Here is an 18,953-nt window from a genome sequence, read left to right on the forward strand (position 1 = left end):
CAGGCCACAAGTATTTACAGAAAATCTATTTCTTCATCTCTGTAAAGAGATGTACTATAGCAAGATATTTTTCCATTTGTCTAGTAAGCTCTCTGATAAGTTTTTCTTCAAGGAATATTAAATTTTTCTGTATTGCACTCTCCTTGGCACATTTCTTATGGTATTGAAAGGTACCATACAGCCAATTTTCAGAATCTGTTAAACTGAGTTCACCTGAACAGCAGGTGGTGCCATCCTATTTCATCACCAGTGCAAGTTGGCGCCATCCTGTAGCATTTTGATCTTTAGTGTCTTTTTTTTCCCCCTAGATGAGCTTCATCACAGCATCAACTGAAAGTGCTGGTGTCCATTCAAAGGGTTAAACTCCATCTGCTACTGTCTTTGGCAGGAATGGGCTGCAGTGGGCATTGTGCATGTTTCTGAGGGAAGGATTTGGCTTTTAATGGATGGGGGGAAAAAATCTCTCACCCCACTCACATGTGGGTGGGGGAGAAGATTTTCAAAGGCACAAAAGGCAGTTAGGTACCTAATTCCCACTGAAAGTCAGTGGTAGTTAAGCTCCTAGCTGCTCTTTGTAGTTGGGATTGTAAATATAGTGGAGGAGATCCAACACCACGGAATATTCCCTGTTAAATAGGCCCAGATTTTAGTTTTCATAATAGCAGGCTTGATCAAGAGAGGTGCTGAGCCCCTGCAACTCTTATTGAAGTCAAAAGAAACTGCAGTTGCTCAACGCCTCTCAGAATCTAGCTCATTATTTGTGCCCTTGTCTCTAAGCACATTTCCCATTTTAACTTCATCTCCAGTGATTTGGACTAAGGGCTTGTCTACATTTGAAAAACACTGCAGCAGTACAGCTGCAACTGCACCTCTATAGTGCTTCAGTGTGGACACTACAATGATGGGAGGGAATTCTTCTGTTGACTTACATGCTAACTATGTCTCTCAGGAGTGTGGATTTTTCACACCCCAGAGAGATATAGTTACGCTGATGTAACTTTTCAGTGTAGGCCAGTCCCTAGCCCTTTTCCATAAATGCTATATTGACACAAACAATCATTAAGGGTACGCAGATGTCATAAGTAGCTTTAGTAGTACAGCACTGCTTCTTGCAGGTAACAGCTTGCAGCTGAAATTGGTCTTTAGGAACAACTGAAGCATAATATCCAAGCTGAGGGGTGGGGAGAGGGAGAAGACAGCCACAATGAGATGAGAATGTGTGTGTTATGTTTGCTTCATTAGCAGCTAAGCAGTTCCACAAATGTGCAGCTCCACTAAACACAAACACACAAAAGGATATATATGAGAAAGCATCAGTAACCTAATATGGCTTAATGAAAGCATGGCCAAATTCGTGCGGGTAATACAGTAAATTAACACAAAAGCCCAGGCTTAAAGTTAATAGTTTGAATTAAAACTACAAAACTTTCTTCATGAATCAGTGACAGCTCAACTGTAGTGTGATGAATGCAACTGGAGAAAGTGGTCAGGCTTAAGGAGGGAGCGGACCTTTTTATTTTTTTGTTGTGACCTCAAGGCGTTAAGGAGTGCAAGCTGGGACAGGCTGAGACTAGACAAACACAGACCTCTCAGTATGTAACACTGGCCTCTATTCATCTTCAACAAAGATTTGTTTCCTACAACTCTACCTGCTTGCTGCATCGGTGCTCATGGATGCATGTCAATGAAACATGGCGGGAGTGCCAGGCAGGAGAACTTTACCAGCACATGAGCAGACAGCAAGCTGCAGGTTTCTGGGTACAAAGGTTTTCCATACACTTTACAGAAAAGGTCAGTCAGATTTGGACTAGAATGGCTGCCCCTGGGGTAAAAAAATTCATGCTGGGGTGGGAGGTGTAACGTCTTCCAAGTTTTGGTCAGTTTTGCTCCCTGTGATTCTAGACGTCCTGGGAGAGCTCTGGTTTGCAACTGGGATCCATGCCCTTTATCGTTCATGTAATTTAGTGGGGGGGGGGGGGGAAGAGAGGAGGAGGGGAAGGATTGGGTCCTTTGTTGGCAAGAGTCTTGTCAGAGCTGCCCTTCAAGAAGGCAAGATGCCAGCTTTGTTCAAAGAAGCAGTGGTTAGGCCCATGCTCAAGAAACCAAATTCAAGTCATGCGGTCTATGACTGCAAAATGTGAGCTCTCCCGCAGCAAGTAGGTCCAAGGTATTGCAAGTCTAAGCATAAGGGGACAAGCGATGAGTTGGAAGTCACACAAAGGAACTTGCTCCTATAGTATTGAGTACTGCTCTGGGGGCACCAAGTCAATGTTGTCTCGTAAGGCCCAAAATGAGAGCATGGAGCTAAGTACCTTATTAACTTAGTGAAGACTAAGCTCTAGCGCCTGTCTCCTTAGATGTTCCCCACACCTTTAATAATTAGTACTTGCAAATAAAAAATCAGTAAAGGAGTCTGGATACTGACAACCTCACAGAGTAGAGAGCCACACCTACTACTTAACCGTACACGTGTGCATCTGTAGCCTGCACTCTTACTTGTGCTGGAGTTTCAAAAAAGCTTGTGAGCCCTGCATGTGGATTTGATCTATGTATATTACAAAACATCAGTACAATGGGTTAAGTTGAGGCCACTTTACCCAATTCCCTTAATTTTGTGGCAATAGCATTCTAAAATAACGGTGGGTGCACCAATTTCCTGAATGTTATTTTTTTTAAAAAATCTCTTGTATACTCAAGTTATTTGAGAGGGTTAAACCATATGCTTTATCACATGCAACGTGCTGTACTCACCTAACGTATATTTATGAGGGAACTTTAATCAGTGTAGTGATTAATGTCACAAAGGATTATAACCATTACTACAGCATTATCATGCTAGTGATAGTTTAGGTGTTGATAATCCCTTTTTATCTCCAAGTAATTATAATTAGCCACTAGAGCTGCAGCTCTGACTTTTCTTAACTGTATTCACCTCCTTTGCCGACGTACCCAGAAAAAGCAACCCTGGTCATAATCATAGAAGTTTGTTTATTCTGGTCTGACTCCTACCAAAGGATCTCAATTCTCTGTCAGCTCTGATTCAATTCACAACACATTCAATGCCATGCAAAACACACACACAGCACTCTCCCAGTCGTTCACTCAAACTAATTGCCAAGCTGAGTACTCTTTTACTCTCCCCACATTCACAAGTCAGATATCTTTCCATCTTAAATACAGCATGGGCAGTGGGACTGCATGGATCAGTGAACTAATGGGAAATGAGTTTTTTCAAGTCAAGATCATTGCTTTAAATACAACCCAGGTTGGGAGTGCTTGAAATTTGCTACCATCTGATGGTATGTGTGAAGAGTCATTAGTGGCATGGATGGTAAGTAAGAAGCATGACTTGACAGCAGTGGTTGGCACACACTCCTGCTTGCTGCAGCCACTGCACACTTAGGTTAATAGAGAAAAAGGTTTACATTGAACTAGCTAAAGGAACGTCAAGTTGCATCACTGGCCATGGCCTGAATAAAAGTAACGTCTAACTAACCCATAAACTACAACAGGACCTAGGTGAGGTGGTGCCAAAAAAGGCAGATGATGTTTGATCCACAAGTTGATGTTTATGTGGTCACTGACTTTATGCATGTTTCTATTTCAATTAGTGTGCATCAATAAATCTTTAACTATTCTATTCCCAATATCAAACATATTGGAGGTATGTCACACTTGCAGTTTGTATTGTTGTCATAATGGCTCACACCCAGATATCCCAAGCTGAATGCCTGCTCAGATGCCCAATCCAGGTCACTTGTTGAACTGAGAGTCACCAGTCTCATTGGAAATATAGTGTCATTCATTAAACCTTTTGTTAGCTAGCCTGATGAGGTAGGAGCCATACCAAGAGGGATGTAGACTTGGGTGGGAGATTTGCATCCCCCACTGGAAGGAAAGTATCTCCACCCCCTCAGCCATTTTGGAGACCCTTTCTGGAGTATGCTAACAGGTGGAAGGGAAGGCTGGGGACAGGGTGTAACAGCTATAGTGTTCTTTACTTTCTGTCTTGAACCATTATTCATAGATTCCAAAGCCAGAAGAGATAGTGATCATCTAGTCTTGTCTAACACAGGCTGTAAAATTTCCCCCAAACAATTTCTTTTTGCATATCTTATTTTTTTTTAAAGTGATCAATTTTTAAATAGAGAATCCACCACTACCCTCAGTAAATTGGTCTAGTGGTTAATTATGCCCACTGTTAAAAATTTACACTTTTATTTCCAGTCTGAATTGGTCACGTTATACTTTTCTCTGCTAGATTGACAATGAGCTCTTCAAATTTTTGTTCCCCATGTAAGTTCTGAGGGCTGTGATCAAGTCACCCATTAATCTATTTTATCTTGATAAAGAGAAAGTTGTCACTAGAAAGCATGTTTTCTAATCCTTTAAACGTGCTCGTGATTCTTCTTTGAACCCTGTTGTTTACCAACATCCTTCCTGAATTGAGGACACCAGAACTGGACACAGTATTCCAGCAGTGGTCATACCAGCACTAAATACAGAGGTAAAATATCCTTTCTACTCCCACTTGAGATTCCCGTGTTTCTGTAGCCACAGATTGGATTAGCTCTTCTGGCCACAGTGTCACATACAGAACTCATATTCAGCTGATTATCCACCATGACTCCCAAATCTTTTTCAGAGTCACTGCTTCTCAGGCTAGAGCCCCCCGCATCCTGTAAATAGGGCCGACATTCTTTGTTCCTAGTTAGCCATACTAAAACACATAGGGCAAGTCTACACCGCCGATGTTAAAGCGGCTACAGCAGCGCTTTAACGTGGCTGCGTAGTTGCAGCTCCAGCGCTGGGAGAGAGCTCTCCCGGTGCTGTAATAAAACCAACTCCACGAGGGGAATAGCTCCCAGAGCTGTAGCATTATCTACAAGGCTACTTTACAGCACTGAAACTTGCATTGCTCAGGGGGGTGTTTTTTCGAGTGAAGAAAGTTTCAGCGCTGTAAGTGGCCCTGTAGACAAGGTCATACTGTTTGCTTGTGCCCAGCTTTCCAAGCAATCGAGATCACTTCATAATCAGCAATCTGTCCGTTTATTTATTTATCGCTCCCCCAGTTTCTTTTGTCATCTGCGAGCTTTAACCACTGATGATTTTAGGTTTTCTTCCAGGTAGTTGATGATAATGTTAACTAGCATATGGCCAATAACATGTCCCTGCAGGGCCCTACTAGAAACACACCCACTCAATGATTCCCCATTTACAATTACATTGAGACGTATCAGTTAGCCAGTTTATCCATTTAGTGTGTGTCATGTTCATTTTAGATCATTCTAGTTTTTTAAAATCAAAATGTCATGGTGTACTAAGTCAAATGCCTTCCAGAAATTAAGCATATTACATCAGCACTATTATCTTGATCATAATTACTGCCAGGTATGATCCTGAACAGATGAGCAGTAACCACATGACCCTGGTAGCCAGGATGAAGGTGCTGAGGGGTGCAGATTGTGTTCTCATCCATCCTCCCAGTTGAAGGTAAGGCCTCAGCCAAAGACATGTGCATCCAAGAGATGAATGGATGGCTGTGCAGATGGTGTTGATGGGAGGGCTTTGGCTTCAACCATGGGGTGCTATACCAGGAAGAAAGTCTGCTGGGAAGAGGTGGCATCCACCTGACCAAGATGAGGAAGAGTAACTTCATACAACAACTCCAACCTAGTAAGGAGGGTTGGAAACTAGGTTCAAAGGGGGCAAGTGACAAAAGCCCACAAGTAAGCATAAAAAAGGCAACCTTAGAGGACTAGATGTGGAAGATGGGGAAAGTGCAAAATTTCAATAGGGTCATAGGAGCAACACGAAGGAAGTCAATGGGAGAAATCTGCTCAACATCCGATTGATTGATATACACACACACACACAAAAACAGTATGGTGAATACACAGGAAGAATTGGAAGTATTAGCACAAGCTAAATTAGGACTTAACTAGCATCACAGAGACTTGGTAGAATAAGTCTCGTCACCGGAATATTGGTATGGAGGGGTAGTTTAAGAAGGACTCACAGGATAAAAATGGAGGTTATACATCATGTACATAAATAAAATAAAAAGATAAAAATACACACACACACCACGCAATAGCAGAACCACCTAGTGACCAGGCCAGGGTGTGGCAGACTGCCTGGAAGGAAGACAGTCTCCCCACCCCCATTATAGATCCACCATATGGGGTCTGTGTCTTTTTAGCAACTCGGCCCTCTGGCCAGGTCACACATTTGAGTCCACCCCTTTTGGGTGCACATCAAAAGTCTAACCCTGTGGAAATCTTCAGAAGTCAGCAAGGGCTACAGGGCTTTCCCATTGGGTCAGGATCTTAGGGGCTGGATCTTCCCCAACCAGGTTCCCCACCGAGGGATAGACTTCTGTTGTTTTCTCCTCTTTAGGCGATGGTAGGGAAGCTCAGGCCTACCCTCTCCACCAGGCTCCAAGGGTAGGCAGCTAAGATCTGTACCTTGGGGTGCTATGCAGCTACCTCCCTGTATCTCTTCCCATCAGTGTCCCCTGTTCCCACAGGGTAACAGAGAACTGAACAGAAAATTAAAAAGTTTTGGACCTTCAAGTCAGCAGTCCCTCCTTTGCAGGCTTGGTCAGGTCAGGCAAGCCTTAGGCAGCAGGAACCCCCATGCTGTTCCTTGCCAAAAGCTCAGGTCTGCTCCCTTCCACTGTCTGCCTCCCTCTGAGCTGCTTGGCCTCCCTTTGTAAGCCCTGCCTCTAGCTTGTGCTGGTCTTCTAGGAGCAGCAGGGCAGGGCCACCAGCGTACAGAGTTGCTCTGTAACCCTCTCTTCTCTAGTGTGGGGTTTTAGACTCAGTCACAATACACTTGTTCCAAGGCCCAGAAAGAGGTGAGAGATAGACCAGTTGAAAGTCTCTGGATAAAGACAGAAGGGTTCATCTACCATAGACCACAATATCAGGAAGAGGAGGTAGGATTTATACAACAAACTGAAACATGGAAAACAATAGTAATGGGGGAGGGGGGAGAAGATTGCCATGGCCTCTTGGTGTTGCCTTTTGAGGGGCCCCAGCTTCTTCTGGCTGACCATCCTCCACTTGTCTTCAAACAGGTCAGTTCCTGGACCTTCACCTCTAATTACAGCTAGCAGCCCTTCAATTTTAGGGCTTGCAGTCTGCTTCAGTCTCTTGGTTACTTTCTTGGAGGCAGGGCTGCCTTCCCTTTGCTATCCTAGGCCTTTCTGCCTCCCCTTCTTTTGCTGTTCTCTCTCCTTTATAGCATGCCTTATTTCCTCTATTGGTTGCAGTTGTGGGTCCTCTCTCCAAGACTAGCTGTGTGGGGGTGTGATCAAGTTGCTTGCTTGTAAACAGCAGAGGTTCTCCTCCCTGCTCTGTCTATGCTCAATATGAGGTTTGTAGACCCCATTACAGAGACTAACTATCCAGACAGCTGTTGGGAAAGTAATTGGACGCTTTGTTTACCATTTAAGTTCTTGGACTGCACTTTCTGAAGCAGTTGTCCCCAGTACAGGAAGTAACCTGGGGGATAGCCATTTTAGATTTGATCCTGACCAATGGGGAGAAATTGGTAGTGAATCTGAAGGTGGAAGACAATGTGGGTGACAGTGATCATGAAATCATCATTTCATGATTTTAAGAAAAGGAAGGAGTGAGAGCAGCAGAATAAAGGACAACAGGCTTAAAAAAGAAAAGAAAAGAAAAGAAATTAGACTGTCAAACTCCAAGAACTGGTAGGTAAGGGGAAGAAAATCTAAGGGAAAAAAGAAGTTCAGGAGAGCTGGAAGTTTCTTAAGGAGATAGTTTGCAGTCATGCCTTTAATATTATCCTGATGTGAAGGAAAGATAGGAGGAAGGATAGTGATGACTCCACAGGAGCTCTTTAATGACCTAACATTAAAAAAAAAGGAATCCTACAAAAAGTGGAACCATGGACAAATTGCTAAGGAAGGGTACAAAACCACAGCACAAGCAGAAAGGCTGAGGCAAAATATGAGTTATACCTAGCAAGGTACATAAAAGGCAAGAAGAAGAGGTTCTTTAAATACATTAGGAGCAAGAGAAAAACCCTAAGGAAAGTGTAGGTCCTCTACTTAGTGGGGAAGGAGACCTAATAAGCGATGCCATCAAGAAGTCTGAGATGTTTAATGCCAATTTTGCTTCAGTCTTCACTAAGAAGGTTAATTGTGAACAGATACTTAATACAATGAATCATAACAAAAAGGGGGAAGGAATGTCAGCCAAACTAAAGAACGAACAGGTTAAAAAGTATTTAGATAAAATTCAAGTCATCAAGGCCTGATGAAATTCATCCGAGGGTACTTCAGAAACTAGCTGAAGCAATCTCAGAACCGTTAGCAATTATCTTTGAGAAACTCCATAGGATGGGTTAGATCCCAGAGAGCTGGAGAAGGGCAAGCTTAGTACCTATCTTTAGAAATGGAACAAAGAGACCAATCAGCCGAACTTCAATACCGGGAAAGATACCAGAACAATTTATTAAACAATCAATTTGTAAGCACCTAGAGGATAATAGGGTTCTAAGGAATAGATTTAAGGCATGGAATTATCAAGAACATGTACAAGGAGATGGGTAATAACTAGCCACGTCAGGGGGCAGTAACTACTTCAGAGGGGCAGTACATACCTCTTTATACCTTGATACAAACAAGTTCTCAGAGTGTCTTGGTCCAGCCGAGGGGGGAATGGAAAGTCCCGCCATTCACTAAACTGCCTCCATTGTCATGGGCATACATGTCTTAGTAGTCTCATAGAGTCTGCCAGATGCTATTACCATGCTTTGTCCACAATAAACCTGCCCTGGTGCCTTCGTACCTTCAGTGGACCTTGTAATCACTGGATGGTTCGCTCAAGCTCTGCTGTGCCGGCTGTCTGCACAGAGGTGGGGCAGCACACAGGGAGAACACACACACATCCCTGAACATCTAACAGGGTCCTTTGTCTCCTTTGGTGAAATATGGAGGGCAAAGAACCCGAAGTTGTTATAGTCCAGTGAACCTTAGAAATGTATTCTTCTGAAAGGTACATTAATAAATAGGGAAAGTTCATTAGTATATGCTGAAGAAAAGAGTTTTACCCCACTGGCTAACCATAAGTCATACAAGCAAGTCCCTTAGACACTTCAGCTTCCCAGTATCACCACCAGTGCCACTTGTTATAGGGATAAATGGTTATGGAAACCAATACCCCAGTAAAAGAAAAAAGGTTCTCCTGATCCCAAAAGACCAAGCCCCAGACCCAGGTCAATATACAAATCAGATCTTACCCACAAATCAAGATGGAGGAGATGCAGCTGCCTTTTATATAGTCTCTTCCCATGGAAGGACACCTCTTTGTTCTTACTGTGGAAAAAAAAAATCACAGCAAGATAGAGCTTGGAGTCACATGGGCAAGTCACATGTCCATGCATGACTTAGTTCTTTACAGGTTGATGCCATTGTTTACGTGTTAGTTTGGACGTTCCCAGGAAAGCTCAGATGTAGATTGGCGTCTCCCAAAATCCATTGTCAGTTAAGTGTTTATTGATTGGGCACTTACTGAGAATAGTCCCTTCTCAAGAAGGGGACCAAATGCTTCACTGAGGCTACTGAAAATCAAAACACATTGAGATACAAGTACATAGCCAATATTCATACCTTCAACTACAAAAATGATATACACACAAACAGACAGCATAATCATAACCAGCAAATTATAAACCTCCTTATAGACACCTCACTCAATAACCTTTGTACAATATTTGATGCAAATATATAACAGTGGTTACAACAATGATCTATACAGTTAATGTCAATAATGTCACACCAGGTCTGGAAGATAATGCTCCCTGCTAGCTCCTCCCACACTGGTGGTTGCTACTATGCAAGTTCTCTCTCCTGCTGCAGTCTGATACAAATGAATAGCCTATCGAATTTTGGCCACACCTGGTTTGAGGCAGCAGCCTCTTTCCTTTGTCTCTGGAGGAAACCTGTTCATCAACTCCCTGACGTGTCTGGCTTAACACCTTTTTGGGCTTGTCTACCTTGAGCGAGAAGGTTGCAGCACTGTAAATTGCCAGAGGGTGTGAAAAAAAAACACCCCCGAGTTCAACAAGTTTCAGTGCTGTAAATTGCCAGTGTAAACAGTGCACCAGTGCTGGGAGCCGCGCTCCCATGGCTGGTAGCCCTGCCCCTCGTGGAGGTGGGGTTTGGTTTTTTTTTTTTTTTTTTTTTTTTTTTTTAAAAAGAGCGCTGGGAGAGCTCTCTCCAGGCGCTGCATCGCAACCACACAAGCCACGTTAAAGCACTGCCACAGCAGCGCCTTAGTGTTGCCGGTGTAGACTAGCCCTAAGTCACAGACTTTAAATCATAGTATCAATGACTATCCATAATTTCACATGCAGCATTGTAAAATATATAACAATGGTTTTTCTGACCAGTGTGTTCTTAGTTTTCAAATGAGAAGGCATATTCTATACAAAAAATCATTGCAGTAGTGCATAGGGTGTGAATACAGAGGTATTTAGGGTTAAGAAAGAAAATTCAAATGCACAGCTACAAAATGGGGAATAACTATCTAGGTGGTGCTGCTGAAAAAAGATCTGGCGAGGATAGTTGATCACAAATTAAATACAAGTCAAAATGGTACAGCTGCAAAAAAAGGCTAATGTTCTGGGGTGTTGTGACAGGATCCCCAGGGTGTAGCCTGGGACCACTGAGCCCCCTTAACTCTCCAGCCTGGGCTGTCTATCTCAGTGCTTTGCTAGTGACAAGCAGCAAACCCCTCCAGACCCAGTTATCACTCAGCACAACTGGATGTGGAGCCCCACACCCAGCTAGATTGCATGAATGCTCCCAGAGCCACTCATGAATTATACAGAGAAAGGCACCAGCCGAACCCCCCACCCCCCAGATCCCAGCCTTGCACCTCAGGAATATACCGTCTTGCAAATTTATGTATTGGTTCACCATTTCGTCAATAGAAAGTGGATATACACCAGCCTTTGTAAACCTGGGCAGATGTACCAAATGCTTCAGGCAAACTCAGTGGTAAAGATAAACAGTTAAACAAAATGTATTGACTACAAAAAATAGATTTTAAGTGATCGGCAAAACATCAGAGTTAGTTACCAAAAGAAAAGAAAATATAAGCACACAGTCTAAACTCTCAACCCTATTAGGCTGGGCAACATCTAAATTAAGCAGTTTCTCACCCCAATGGATATTGCAATCCTTAATATACAAGTTTGTCCCTTAAATCTGAGCCAGTCTCCTCTGTTGGAGTCTTCAGTCCCCTGAGTGTCTTGTTGCTTGCAGCACAGGTGATGGGGAAGGAGAAAGTGGCCCTATATTTGGCCAGTGTTCTGTTTTATATCCTTAGTCAGTGATGAGCTGCCAAAATCTTAACAACTGATTCTCCCCCCTCCCGGGACTCCTGCCCCATCCAACCCCCCGCATTCCTTGATGCCCCCCCAGGACCGCTGTCCCATCCATCCCCCTCCCCTGACTTCCCCCAGAACCGGGCATTAAAAAAAAAAAAAAACCACAGCACAAGGGTCTGATCCAAAGCTCACTGAAGTCAATGGAGAGATGCCCTAGCTCAGGCCCTGAGTCATGATTTGTCTATTAACAGTGAGGATTAAAGCACAGCATTTCCCATACTCTACCACAGAGCTCCCCATACCAAGATGGTATCGTAGTCTAAAATGTACCATTTCACAGAGTTTAACTCTTCATGGCTTAAAATTAACACACTAAAGCATTCACATGGATGAATAAGATTTAATGTAAGTTTATGTTCAAAGTTAAGAGCATATCAGTATATCTGTAATGTTATTCTGCTCCAATTCACTATTTTTCCAGACCACTGCATTTTTTTTCCAGTGCCAATGCACTCTAGTGGACTGACCTTTCTGTTGTACTTCTCATGTTCCAGACATTTGGAGGTCCATGTTCTTCTGCTATCGCACTACACAGCAGCCCTGAAGGACTTTAGATCTTGAAGATTCTGCTTAAAAATTCTTTGTATGTGATACAATCTTTGCTATAGTTAAATGACTTGAAGGCACAGTAATATGAAAAATGTACTCTGAACAGTTCTGAGAAGAAGAAAACAAGGACCAGATTCTCAGCTGGTACAAATTGGCAAGGCTCCGTTGAAGTCAATGGAGATACATCAATTTATACCAGCTGAGGATCTGGCCCTACTTTAATTATCAGTAGCTGGAGTTCTTCAAATGCACTGCCTCTGTAGGTGCACACTCTTGGAGTTGTGTGCTGACTGCCTCTGGACCCAGAAACATCATCAGCTAGCCTTATAAGGGGCTGTGGGCCTAGATTGAGAGTAACAATACTGGAACCATCTCTCTAAAGAACTCAAGTTGGCCCTGCTCCCTGAATCCTTTTCCCCATCTGGAATAAAGTTTCCAAGGACAAGGAGTGATGTTGGAAAAATAAGAGGCATTAGAACTAGAGAACTTCTATTACTAAATAATGTAATTTTCTTTTATAAATATGCTTTCACAGATCCTCCCATTCCTGGACTCCATCTGTATAACAGTTTCTAGTACATCAGGAAACCTTATTTAAACAGTTTTTTTAAAAATGGTTTCAGCTAATACGACTTTGCTGGCCAGTGTAGAAAGAGCTTAAACTTTGTTAAAGCTTTTAATATATACCACTCACATCTGGGTCATATGTTTAAAAGTGACTTAGCCTACATAGGCCCTGCTTACAAATCAGTTTGCACTAAGAACAAAGTGAAAAGAAAATACATTTTTGAGGGGATCCACTCAAATGAAATAGGGACTGCAAAAGTCATAAGACTTGGCATCTAAACAAAAATGTGGTGGGAGTTTTAGCTCTAGCTACCTAGTGCTCTCAGCAGTATTGGGTACTTTGGGTTACGTGCACCCTGCTGGTTTGATGGAAATTTGTAACTTGATCTGTGTTCTTGAAGAGAATACACGCAGAATACATGCAGAAGTTATAAATTATTTTCAAGCTAGACTAAAGTTGTTTAAATTAGTGTCTTGTTTTGTCATAGATTGTGCCAGCTAAGAATAACCCAACATCAGCACCGACCATCCCAACTATTCAGAAATCACGGAGTACCTTAAAATTATTTTTACAAAATGGGTTCTTATTTGTGGTCTGGTTTTTCAGCCATTACGGTTCACCTTTTTAAGTTTTTCTCCACAATCATGAAGGCTATATACTTACTCTTCGAAAAACAAAAGCTAAGAGTCTGATGCCAGTCACATGACTTAATGAAGTCACATGGAGAAAAACTCCAAATACTACAAGATTTGTGATAAGACCATGTGAGTTGGCAACACTTCTAGTATTTTTAAATGGTTGCCCACTGCAGCACTTCTTGTTTTTCTTATGGAGTTTTGTTGGGTCAAAAGTTATTCTACCCAACCCCTCCACACCCATCCTCCAAGGTGAAGTGGAGAGATGTTCCCATGAACCATGCCATTGCTGCTGCATTTCTGAATGGGAGGCCTTAAGAAGAGGTCCCTACCAGCACCAGTCTTGGTTTGTCTGGCTTTCTTCCCTTCATACACTGGACGAGAGCTTTCATGACCTTTGCCCCAGCTAGGTAGGCCAGAGGACTCATTGTACTAGATTACTTCAATGTGCTGTGGAGAGAAGATCTGCGCAGAAAGATTGTGATACAAGAGGTTCATGCTATCCTGTATGGCAAGTATGAAGGAGGCCAAAAGATCATGCTTCTCTGAAGACATCACTTCATCAAAACCAACTGAAGGGACTATCCCAAATAATAAGCAGCTGTAGTCACCACCTGCTTCAGGAGCTGACCACTCATTACAGAGGACTGGGTGGAGGGAAAAATAAAATGAACTAATTCATGGCAGTGTCTTAAATCCAGAGGGGACAGTAAGAGCAGAACGTGGCAATCATGCTGCCATCTTGAAGTTCAGGCTATTCATGCAGCCATAAATGCTAAAATCCCTAGAGGCAATGGTGAGCTGGAGCCGGTTCGCACCAGTTCGCTAGAACTGGTTGTTAAATTTAGAAGCCCTTTTAGAACCAGTTGTTCTGTGAGGGACAACCGGTTCTAACAGGGCTTCTAAATTTAACCGGCCAAAAGTGGTGCCTTAGGTGCCGACTCCATGGGTGCTCCAGCCCTGGAGCACCCAAAAGGAAAATTTGGTGGGTGCAGAGCACCCACCGTCAGTCCCCTCCCCACCCCCGGCCCACCTCCGCCTCCTCCCCTGAATGCACTGCCCCGCTCTGCTTCTCTGCCCCCCCAGGCTTCCCGCAAATCAGCTGTTCGCATGGGAAGCTGGGGCAGGCTGAGAAGCAGGCCACGGCTTCCCGCTCAGGCCCAGGGAGGCAGAGCGGAGGTGAGCTGGGGCGGGGGGCGTGAGGAGAGCTGCTCGTGCCGCAGCAGGTAACCTGGGGGAGGGGGCACGCAGGGGAACCACTCGCCGCCCCAGCTCGCCTCTGCCACCCTCGGCCTGAGTGTGAAGCCGCCACCTGCTTCTCAGTCCTCCCTGGCTTCCCGCCGAACAGCTGATTCGCGGGAAGCTGGGGCAGGGCGGGGGGGGGTGGCACGGAGAAGCAGAGTGGGGCAGCGCGTTCAGCGGAGGAGGCGGAGCGGAGGTGAGGTGAGCTGGGGCAGGGGAGGGAGCTGCCAGTGGGTGTTCTGCACCCACCAAATTTTCCCCGTGGGTGCTCCTGCCCCGGAGCACCCAGGGAGTCAGCACCTAAGGCGCCACTTTTGATGTGATCAGTGGGGGGAGCGGCCGCTCCCCCTGCTCCCCCCCAGCTATGCTCCCCCGCCCCTAGGAGCCAGAGGGACCTGCCGAATGCTTCCTGGGAGCTGCCCCAGGTAAGCACCTCCGGGATTCCCCACCTCACCCCCCAGCAGGTGCCTCTGGCTCTTAGGGGTTGGGTTGGCACCCACTACGGTGGCCCACGAGACCCTCCAGCTCGGTTCTGGGGGCAGTCAGGGGACGGGGGTGGATGGGGCAGGGGTCCTGGGGGGTCATCAAGGAACACGGGGGGGTTGGATGGGGCAGGAGTCCTGGGGGGTGGGGGTGGGGGTGGGCAACGACCCCCTCGTTGGATGAGGAGGGAACCCATTAAGATTTTGGCAGCTCATCACTGCCTAGAGGTTTGTACCACTGCATGTGAAAGGGACCTACATCTCTTCACGCTGGAGAAAGACAGCGAGAAGTGCCTTAGTCCATATGTGAAATATGTGATAGTCTTACCTATCCAGGAGGTGCTGAAGAGGTTATTAATTCAAACTGCTGGAATCCTGTGGCTATTAGGACTGAGGGGGAGCAACCTTAGATGAGTGAAATAAAAATCAGAGCTGCTGGGTATAAAGAACTTTTCAAAAACCAAGCAGTTGATTTGGGAGCCTAAATTGAAACACTGATTTTTGAAACTCTTGACCTCAGTTTACCAATTCATAAATGGGGATAACATTATATACCCTCTTTTGTAAAGTACTTAGTGACTGTCATCCAGCAATCTCAATGTATAAATGCAAAAAATAGTATTATTTCCTATTCCTCCCCCACTCACAAACAAAAAAATAATTAAAGTGCAATGCTTCCAAAAAACATGCCCTGTCTTTGCTATTCCATAGGCGAGTCCCGAGAGGATGTTGATGTTTAAAAAAATAGGAGAGGGAGGGTGCATGATCAGGCATATTTTAGCGCTTGTACCAGTTGGTTAGTAAGTGAGAAATTAAAAGAAGTTATTTCAATGAAACATTGATTCTGGAAACAGATTACAGGAAATCCTATCATACCACTAACGTAAATGATGGGTATTTATATTGCAGAATTATACCAATATCTCAAACACAATGCCCCTCAACCTTAGGTCAAAAGAAAGGTTCATCTAAGCTTTAACAACAGGGCTGAAAATAATTGAAATGATATGGGCAGCATTATAGCTGCCCATTTTCATCTTCTTTAAAAGCAACTCTGTCACATGATGGTTAAGGATCACATTGGGATTATGTGGAGAATGTTAAACATATACCAAAATAATACATCTGGTTTGAATGAGAGACAATGCACAGAGCCCCAGTTCACTTTGGTTAAAGTTCTTTGCTGCATGTGTTATGGCTGCTAAATGAAATCATGCAGCAGATGAATTCATCATGTGAGCAGCAGATTGCTAAAATCAGGTGCCATATTTTCTAGAATGTGCTGGTTAAAAATACATAGGGGCAAAGGTAGTTCTATGAAACAAAAAATATTTCAAAATGTCAAATTCCAGCGTTTCTCCAGGGCCTCAATCTTGCACCTGTTAAGTTTGAAGACCATGATAACATTTCTGTAATGTGTGCTGAATCAGGTCCCATGTGTGCAGGAGGACTAACAATTTATACCACATTTTCTACCCTTTACAAAATTAGATCTAGCTGTGAGAGATGTGTCTGGATCTACTCCTCAGAGTTCATGCAGCAGCTGGGGATACATTTAAGCATTTTTTGTTAAGTCAAATTACCTTTCTCCTCCTCTTGCGTTTGCTAGTAACAGTCATTTCCTTTTTCTGAACTAGGACCAGCATTATCTGAATCCAGTCTATGTCTGTGCTGTACAACCATGCTCCCACAGATGAACTGGAAATATTGTTCTACAATGGATTGTCCTGGACAGCATGCAGAAGTGTCACATAAAAAATGTACAATAAATCACATGCAGCAGGAAGGCTAACTATGACCATGTAGTATTAGGGAGAGGACATGCTGTGGTACTGCAACTGTAATATGCTAGTATGTGCTTTTCTACAGTATTTGAACAGAACTCCTTCACACTGTTTTCCCACTTTAGCCAATTAGATTGCTTCCAAACACTGAATCTTATAGCCCAATATACCTAACTGGTATGCATTGAAAGATTGTGATTAAAGGTAGACCTAGTTTCCTTCCCACTATCTCTTCTAGTCTGTACCCCTCTTTCCCAGTTTGTGTGTGGCTGAGTTAAGCCTAGATTTCACTGGAAAATGGAATTTCCATTTTGTGGGAAATTCCAGCATTTGAATTGGTCTGAAAGACAGATTATAGAATTTCCCACAGAATGACAATTCTTTAAAAAAAATTCATTTGGGAATATCAAGTTGTTTCGTTTTGATAGCGTCAAAACAGAAAAATATTAAATATAAATAAGACAGCATTAAAATAAATATTTTAATCTAATATAGACGTGGAAACAAAGTGAATTGAAATGTAATGTTTCCACATTATCTAAACGATAGAAGAAAGTTCTAAATAGACATTATTCCTGGCAAAAATTTAGTCAAGAAGTCACCACATTCCACAAAATGTTTAGATTTTGAGGATATGGGATTTTTTGACAGAGAACAAGAGTCCTATTGGAAATTTAAGTTGTTAAGCAGTAGAACCCTGATGTGAAAGCAGAAGGGCCGTAGAACTGCCTGTGGAAGGGAAGCTGACTTTGCTGCTTGTTAGATGTGGAGAGTAGAGCTGCTCCAGAGTTTGCCTTCAAGTGTGGCTGGATCATTTCCCAGGGTTGGAGGGAGAAGGGAGAAAACCCAACAAACCCTCATGCACACAAACCAAAGTTGCACTACTCAGGAGCCCAGCCCTGCTGGAGGTGCCCCTTCAGTAACCATTGGACCAATGCAGTGGCTAAAATATTGCTGGGGGGGCGGGGGGGGAGGGGAGCGAGAAACACTAGAATTAAAAGTAACAGATTCCAAAAATACCCTCTGGCTTCCCAAATCCCAGTTTGTCTCAGATGTATAGATACGTGTCAGAAAGAGTCACACTCCCAGGCAAAGGGCCAGAGCCAGGCATTTGTTGCTGATCCCTCTATCTTCTTCTTGAGTGAGAAATTCAGAGGGAGTCACCAACCCAAAGCTTATGCTGATAAATGCAAGGCTAATCATAAATAAAGCCACCATTACTACCTGATTTCAACAAAGCACCTGAGCTGGTAGGATGCTTGTAGTAGCCAGAGTTCAGTCTACCGGGGGCAGCACACATCCCTGGACACTAGAATGATCAGTGCCTACCAAATGGGAAAAAAAAAAAAAAAAAAAAAAGTAACAGAGGTGGCACTGGCGTATTACATCAGATGCAGGGGACTTCCACCTCTAAAAAGAGTCTGAGTCCTTAGATCAGCAAACCACTTTAAGCATGTACTTCTGAATAGGGGCCTTACTGTGTACACCTAATCTATAAATCTCAGGTCAGAGTTAAATGTAGTAACTTCAGAAGGTATTCAAGGTTCTTCAGACCCTTACTGACATCCTACTGGGCCTTATACAGCCAGTTAGACTAGAATGCAGGCGGTCAGAGCAGGAGTTGGGAGTCAAGCCAAGGGTCAGGATCAGAGCCAGAGTCGGTAACCTAGGCTGGGGCATAAATGCAGGGATGTGGAACAGGACAGGAAGGCAGGAATCAGGAACAGGTAGGGCTCCGGAGTCAAGGATTCACCTACTTGCTCAGACAACTTCCTGTGCCTCCTTCTGTCTTAAATAGTGAGTGAGCCAATAGGACTGACTGGACATCTCTTCCAATTGGGAGTTTTGTAGGCAGTGCCTATAGGGCCTAGGGTCCACTAGCCCACACTCCCTGCAGTGAACTGTCAGATGGTGGCTACAGTCAGAGAACTGCCTATGGACCCAGGTTTGCGATCCCTCTGTTATTGGCAGTCTCCAAGACTCACTTTACCAAAAGACCTCAACATTTGTTTGGATGTTACATTTAACAAAGTGACCCACGGTGGAAATATCCATTGTGGCTACCATGGGACTCTTCTAGATTGTGTGTTAGGGGGCGGTGGCTTGTCCTAAGACAGAGGTGATTTTTGGTCTAGGCATGTATATTGGAGAGCATAATAATCTCATCTCCATATAATCACCACTCCAAGCACAGATCAGGGCTGTCTCATCCCCGTCAGGGTTGAGGAGCAGCCAAATGGGTCCACACCCTCTAGAGACTTATGGA

The 18,953-nt window shown here is 43.9% G+C and overlaps 1 long non-coding RNA gene across 2 annotated transcripts in view; it reads right to left on the minus strand.

Annotated features, from left to right (window-relative positions):
* Positions 1–18,953, minus strand: part of LOC122463829 — a 62,389-nt gene that overhangs the window by 20,387 nt on the left and 23,049 nt on the right. For both annotated transcript variants that reach the window (XR_006287462.1, XR_006287463.1), the window contains one exon: positions 9,274–9,349. This is a non-coding gene — a long non-coding RNA (uncharacterized LOC122463829). The remainder of the gene's footprint in view (positions 1–9,273; positions 9,350–18,953) is intronic.

This window comes from Chelonia mydas, chromosome 1 (genome assembly GCF_015237465.2).
Source record: "Chelonia mydas isolate rCheMyd1 chromosome 1, rCheMyd1.pri.v2, whole genome shotgun sequence".
NCBI classification, from domain to species: domain Eukaryota; kingdom Metazoa; phylum Chordata; order Testudines; family Cheloniidae; genus Chelonia; species Chelonia mydas.